Below are 7,404 nucleotides of genomic sequence, written 5' to 3'. Positions count from 1 at the left end.
GTTATAATATAAGCGAAATAAACAAAATACATACAATACATCGGCATAAAGATAACGTTAATTGAGCAACGTAAATATGGGAAATCTGTAACTTTGGTGATCTTTTTAATTGTTATTAGGAAAACAAAAAACAAAAACGAAAATCAGCAAGTAATCAAGTTTAATGAATACAAATCAAACAAGTTCTAAATGTGACTTTAAATATACAATACAATACAATAAATATTATACATAATATTATTTCAACAACAACAAAACCAAGAGATGAACAAAAACCAAACCCGATTCATAGTTGAGTTTGAAATTCAAATTCAATGGCAATAATGACATACAATAGGATCTTTTTCGATACAAATCTTTCAGGAGTGTCTAACAATTAGTTCTTAAGCGCTTCGATTCGATACAAAATACCATTCAAAGCAAAGCAAAAACAAAAAACAAATGCAATTAAGTTAATTAAAATAAACAAACACAATTATTTATACATATGTATGTATAATATATATGTATGTTTTATACAAACAAAATTAAAACTATTTTTAGCAAGTTTTTGCTACATTTTTTTCAAAATTTTATTTCGTTTTGTCATTGGCCAAAAAAATACAAAACAATTTTTTAGTTTGCGTTTAATTAAGGAAAGAAAACAAAAAGCATATACACTTCATTTTTGTTCAATAAAAATATATTTAACTAAGATTCCGAGTTGATTCCTTATTTCTGGAAGACAAATTGGAACAGCTGCATCTGCAGCTGCCTGGGGGCAGCGGGTTAGGAGGCATTCAGGAGACAATTATTGAAAGCAGCCACCTGGCTTATATATATTATATATATATATGTATATATATATAACGCGAAAATTTTGACGTTGAAATCGAGTTCAAAGTATATTTACGGTATATCGCTGTATGAAAGTATATTTAATCAAGTTCCACACAATTTTCTATGTTATATTAAAGTACTTTTCAAATTGACCATCAATAATAGGTATCGAGACCGTGATAAATGTATATACAAGACACCAATTATTTGCATGAATAGGTAAAAAACCAGTCATATCAACTTGGAACAAAAAATGTAACATTAATTTAAGCACATAAGGTATAAAAATGTCCATACGCATAGCAGAAACTTCGTTGACAAGCAACAATGACGTCACATTTAGTACACATTTACGTTTTATGCGTTGGCCGTTTTGTTTAAACCTTATTATGTAAACAATCCAATGAAACAGAGTTCTGAAAACTAGCCAATCTTGTACAAAATTGATTGATGAACTGGACAAAATTATTTGTTTAGAGCTAAGTGGGCTAACTAGCTAGTAATTTTAAACCGAATATAAAAATCGAGGAATATCAACGCATTTTGAAGTGTCCGTCAGTATATTTACGGTATATTTCTGGGGTATTTTTGCGGTCATATTTTAAACGCAAAAACGAGTCGGGAGAGCGTTTTGAGAGCTCTCTTTCGATTGGATCATGGCAAGGTATGGCCCCAGTACTAAAACGGCCAAGATTTTTTAAGGGCCTCGTACATTGCCCTCCCGGCCTGAAGGATTAAATGTAACATGGGTTTTATCCTTGAAAGCTTTGAGTTTTGTGACGTCATACGTCACACCTCTTACCCTTATCCTTGCGGCGCAATCAAAAGTTCAACTTCAAGTTCAAAGTTTAAAACGTGTTGAATTACCGCGAAATTACAAATAAATAACATTTATTAATGAATCGGATAAAATTATTTGTTTAGGGCTAAGTGGGCAAACTAGCTAGCTAGTAATATTACGCCTAATTAATTAATTAAGCCTAATATCAAAATCAGGGAATATGGTGGTCGAAATGTAAATAACTGTGTAGTTAATAAGTTGCAAATGTGTAGTTAGCGTGTAGTTGCCATGTAAAACAGCAACTGTGCAATCAAAAGACCATTAACTAAACCCTATTTTATGAATAATCAAATTAACATGAACACCTAAAATAAGCGAGTCTTATATTTAATTAATCAATTTGTCGTAGAAAATTATATGATCCGTCCTGGGGCTCCAGTATCTATTAAAATAATAATCCGAAAATCAAAATCGGGGAAATGTTTGCAAAACTCGCTCTCAATTCGTGGAGAGTTTTCAAATTTGCTCTCAATTCGTGGAGAGTGCTCTCTTTTCAGTGGAGAATAGAGTGTTTTTGTGGAGACTTTCCCCTCATTTCCGTGGTGTGGCAGCATGTTGCTGAAATTTTTCCCATACAAATCAAATGTACCATACGGGAACGCGTATGGAATGACGCAACAATGAATCTTTATTCCATACGCGGGAAATGAATTAGCAGCATTGTTGTGCAACTTTGGCACGGAAGGAGCAACAATCTGCATACCTTGGGAAAATGGATATAATGGACTTGAGATATTGTTTGTAATTTCAGGCTCCAATTAATGCAGAAACTACTCAGTCTCTGTTCTAAAGATTTTAACAAAGTTTTGCAGCTCACGACTACCAATAATAGGTATCAGAACCGGGATTTATAACACACAAACATGTGCATTACTATGTAAAAAACATGTCAATCTAGGATAAAATCATAAATAATGTTTCAATGGAGCTTGGAACAAAAAATTTAACACCAATTAAAAGAAGTAAGGTATACAAAAGTACATACGCATAGAAGATACTTGGTTGACCAGCAACACTGACGTCACATTTAGTCAACATTTAAGTTTTAGGCTTTGGCCGTTTTTGTTTGAACCTTAATATGTAAACAAACCAATGAAAAAGAGTTCTAAAAACTAACCAATCCTGAACAAAATTTATGTATCTATCGGATAAAATTATTTGTTTACGGCTGAGAGTCCCAGCTAGCTGGTAATATTAAACGGAATATCAAAATCGAGGAATATCAACGTCGAATGTTTTGAAAAAACAATCGATACTATCGTGATAGTATCGGGCTGAAATAATTATTAAAAAACCATTGAAACCTTTTAGGAACTTGTCCATTGTAAAAATTAGATGCCACCTGTCGATTTTTTTACAAATTTGTCTTCGTATTTTATAGCAGCCAATCCAAACATATCAAAAGCGCAACGACTGTAGCTCGATACTATCATGATAGTCGCAAAACCGTCGATAGTAGAGACTAGCAGTAAAATATCGATACTATCGATAGTGCCCTCGATGGTTTGACACCTCTATTTTCCGCGCTTTGTTTTTGGCTCGCTTGCTATCGCTGATTCCGCTTTGAGTCGTTTCTTGCACCGTGCACCGTTAGCTCGCCACAGTACGTACCGAGCCGGACGAATTCGATTTGAGCACGTGAATTTTGTTGTCGTTGCGCCCGTTGCACTTGCAGCCTGTGTTAGTGGTTAGTGTGTGTGTGTGTGTGTGTCTCCGTAGCGTATTAGTGTGAGTGTAGACGGGTCATTAAATCGGCTCCCGTTGTTTGTTGTTGCTGCTGATGCTTGTTCTTTTGGGTAAATTGCACAAGTGTAACGGTTTTCAAGAAGTGCAACAGCAACAACCGTACCATGCGAATAATGTAAAGTGTGTAAACCGAAAGCGGTGGCCAAAGCGTAGCGCGAAAAAAGTGCAGTTCATTCAAACTGAATATGAAAGCAGCCACAAAATAAATTGCCATAAATTATTGCTCTAAGCGTTTGCGTGATGAAAGAAACATAGTAGAGTGCAATAATAAATGAAAAGCGACCAAAAGGGAAATTGTGGAAAATATATGTACATGTACACACATAACAGTGAATTGTGAAAATTACCATAGTGGACGCAGCAACAACAAAAAGAGAGAAACAGAAGAATCAGCAGAGGAAAAACGATGTTTGCTGGCTGCACTTACTTATCCACCCCTCTCCAACGTCCTTTTCCCTTGCCCTATCATTCAGGCTGGTTTTTGCTCTCTCTGTCTCACTCCACGGTGACTCCTCTCTTTCTTTCAGCGGCGGAAACCTGACATGCGCTCTCCTGCTCACTCGCACTGCACTTCTTTTGCCCTTTTCGAGCTGCTGCTCCTTTTTATGAGTCACGAACGAGGCCAAAATGTGTAAAATAAGAAGCATTGTGTAAGAAAACCCGGTGACAGTGTAAATGAGTGGCAAAACGAAGAAGTAAAGGAAGAATTTAGCAAACATCGGCAAATTCAACACAAAAGTGCAATGTTGTGATGTGTGTGGAATCGGTCAAACAGAAAGCCTCATTTGTTCCTTTAGCTCTCCTCCCCCTCCCCCCTTCTACCGAATGTATATTCTGTGTGTGGAACAGCCGATGCCTTTTGTTGGAGTCGGGGGCGGGTAAACAAATTAAATAATTTGTTTATAAAACTGTGCGAGTCTTGTGTGCGTGCCCGCTGACGCATTTTGCTGCTAATCAACGAAAAAACGCGGAGAGTAATCTCTTTATCTGTTCCGTTCTCTCTAGTTCTCTGCATCCCATATTCGGCCTTGTGTTTAATCTTAAATGCTTAGTCGCTGTATCCCCAGACTTGTTCTAATTAGCACATGCCTAAGTTTTATCTTTCGGCGCTTGAAAAAAAATCGATATATGTATAACGGGGCGGACGGGGCTGGTCAACATCGTTGAGTGGTGGGTGACGACACTCACTTCCCATGTGCCGTTGCTTTCCACCTCCTGTTCTATCTGTCATTCATTCAATCCGGCAGGGTATTACTCATACATGGACACCTAAATTCAAAACGTGGGTGCGTGCGCCCCCCAGCCCTGACACTGACCACAGGTAAAAAGAGAGAGAGAGAGAGCTGCGTTTTAGGTTACGCTCTCGCATTTATTCTGTGTCTCTCTCTTTATGTCTTCATCTTTTGCCGGTCGCTGCTCTGTTTACAATTTTGTTTGTGCCATCTGTGGAGGGGGTGGCGGCTGGATCCAACCCCCAAAACGCAGCCATTTGCCTGCATTAACATTTTCCATTTGAGTTTCCCTCGACGGAAAATACTTGTAACGTAATCAAACATTTTCTAGTTCTCGGTCAGAATCATTCGAAGGGGTTGCTGTTGTGGTTGTTGCCTGCTTGTCGGCCTGGAAAATGCACTCAAGCGTTCGGGATCTTCTTCTTGCTGCGTGGCTGTACCCTGTACTCGGGTATTGGGTATTGGGGTATTTTCGCTCATCCCACCTTTGCGACTGCTCATTTCTTCAAAGAGTGCTACCCCTGGTAGCAGAGGTATCCTTAAGTCGTCACGCTTTTTCTCCATCGTTCATACTTGTTTTTTTTTTATTACTATTTCTCGCTGTCTGACAAGTTTTACGTTTTTGTAGTGTTTCCTTCTATTGGGAGCGACTGACATGCACTTGGCAGTCAGAGAACTCCATTGAGGTTGAGAGCCAGAACAGAACAGTAATCTTGATGTGTCTTGTCTCTCTCTATCTCTTTCGCTATGGGGTGTGACGCGGTCGCTGGAGTTCAAGTGGCTCCAAGACTGCGCTTTTTGCATGCGAAATGGAGGCGTGTCCGCTTGCATTAGCGTTGAATTTTATTAGCGTTAGATTGGTGTAATTGAAGCGGGCATTGGGACAAAGTTTTTGGGGCTATATAGTGCAGGGTGTCATCACTTCACTTGATGCACCATCACAGTCGTTTAGTTGCACTCCATTAGTTAATGTTCTCACACTGTGCTGGCCCGGCAGATGGTTTCTCAGTTATCTGGTTGCATCACCGACTGCGAACCCCATGTCGAAGGGACCGAGACTGATGGACCCTATCTCGTGTGGGGCATCTCTGATAACCGAAACACAATACAATCAACAACTCACTTTCCACACACCATCAAACAATCATGTTACATCAGACAGAAACTCCCAACTCCACTGATCTTTCCCCTTTTGAGCCGGGGTCGGTAATTAAAGTTCCGCTGTTCAGCAAGCAACGCCCACAGAACAAATTTTTAAGAATGGGTCGAAGGGGAGCCTAATTAGTCGGAGATCGTCCGGCTGTCCATTCATCAATTAGCGTTAAACTAACTAATGAAACAGCTGCTGCTCAGATCCAAGCCGCAGGGCCTTCGACGTGGACCCCAATCGAATAGAAATACAATTGAACCCGTTTACTCGTTTGACATGCAAATTTTTGTCTAACAAGCGAACCGTACCGCACAGCAGCAATCGCTGATATTTTTATTTGCCATGACATAATCCCCATAAATCGACCCTGGAGGCAATGATCTAATGGAGCAATCAATGCAACTCCGAATATGATTTCATTTCATTGCGGCTTAAGCCGCAGGCTTAGTTCTATATTTTACAAATACCCATAGCTTATTGTAGGTTCCCATGGTACCCCACCATCCACCCCATCTGGGTTCCCATTTTATTCTCTATTTTCAAGCGATGACGTTGTCAAACTTGTTTTTTCCCTTCCTTTCACATGAACTGAACCTATTTTTTATCAACGTTTATTGTTTTGCGACTGTTGCCTGTTTATTGCCTTTTCAACTGTCGCTTAATTGACTTCGTTGCGGACTCTGTCTCGGCACATTCTCCATTGGATGACTGTGTGTGGAGAGGCTGCCTGCTGGGGGAGACACCTTACCTCAGGCCTCAGAGGGCGGAAAACCGATCTCTGACATTAAACATTAAAGAATTCTGAATATTTCCCTCGATTCAATTGAGCTCTTATCTCTCAAGGGTCCTCCCATTCCACCCATATCTCGAGTTGGTTTCTTCACTCAATCGAGTGTTATTCAAATTGAAATGGGACTTTGAGTGGAGCAATTGCTCATAAAAATTGAGTTGATTGTTGCTTCCAAAATATCAAGATATGCTGTCGAATTGGTATTTCTTGGAATCACTGATAACAGTGGAATTTTTGAATAACAGTCAACTAACTGTGATATAAAATACATACATATGTACTTTATGAACCAATGATGATCGAAGGATGTAGTCGCAACTGAGTCTTTTGTTATGTGTAGGGAATTATTGATTATAATTGTTGTCGCTGTAACAAGAGGTTACAGCTCAAGAGGGCGTTCATCATATATAGTGCAATAGTTTGTAGTATTCTTTCCGCATAAGAGAAACGTTGGGCTTGAGGGAAGATGTCAGTGGCGAGCTTCGTGTCTTTCACAGATAATTTCCTAGTCTGCGTTAATCCTATCATCAAAGATTTCAGATAGCTTTTCGAGTCATGCGAAATTCTCAGACTTTTCTTGCCTTGTCATCGAAATCTGTTCCAAGGAATCCTGCTCTTAAGAGATATTTCTTTAGTGGCCCTGCCTGCCTCAAGACAAGTTGCATTCCCACCCCACCCAGCAACAACCCCAGGGAAGCTGTCGGCAGCTCAGCCCTTGGCCTTCAGGCATCTTCTCTTTTATTGGATTGCCGGCGCCGTCTTGTCACAACAGCTGCTGCCAGTGCTGCCGGTGCTAACGTCTCTGCCACTCAGTTGGAGGGCAAAT

This window comes from Drosophila obscura, unplaced genomic scaffold (genome assembly GCF_018151105.1).
Source record: "Drosophila obscura isolate BZ-5 IFL unplaced genomic scaffold, ASM1815110v1 contig_17, whole genome shotgun sequence".
Taxonomy (NCBI): Eukaryota; Metazoa; Arthropoda; class Insecta; order Diptera; family Drosophilidae; genus Drosophila; species Drosophila obscura.
The sequence above is the reverse complement of the archived record's forward strand: the minus strand, read 5'-3'. Positions refer to the sequence as shown.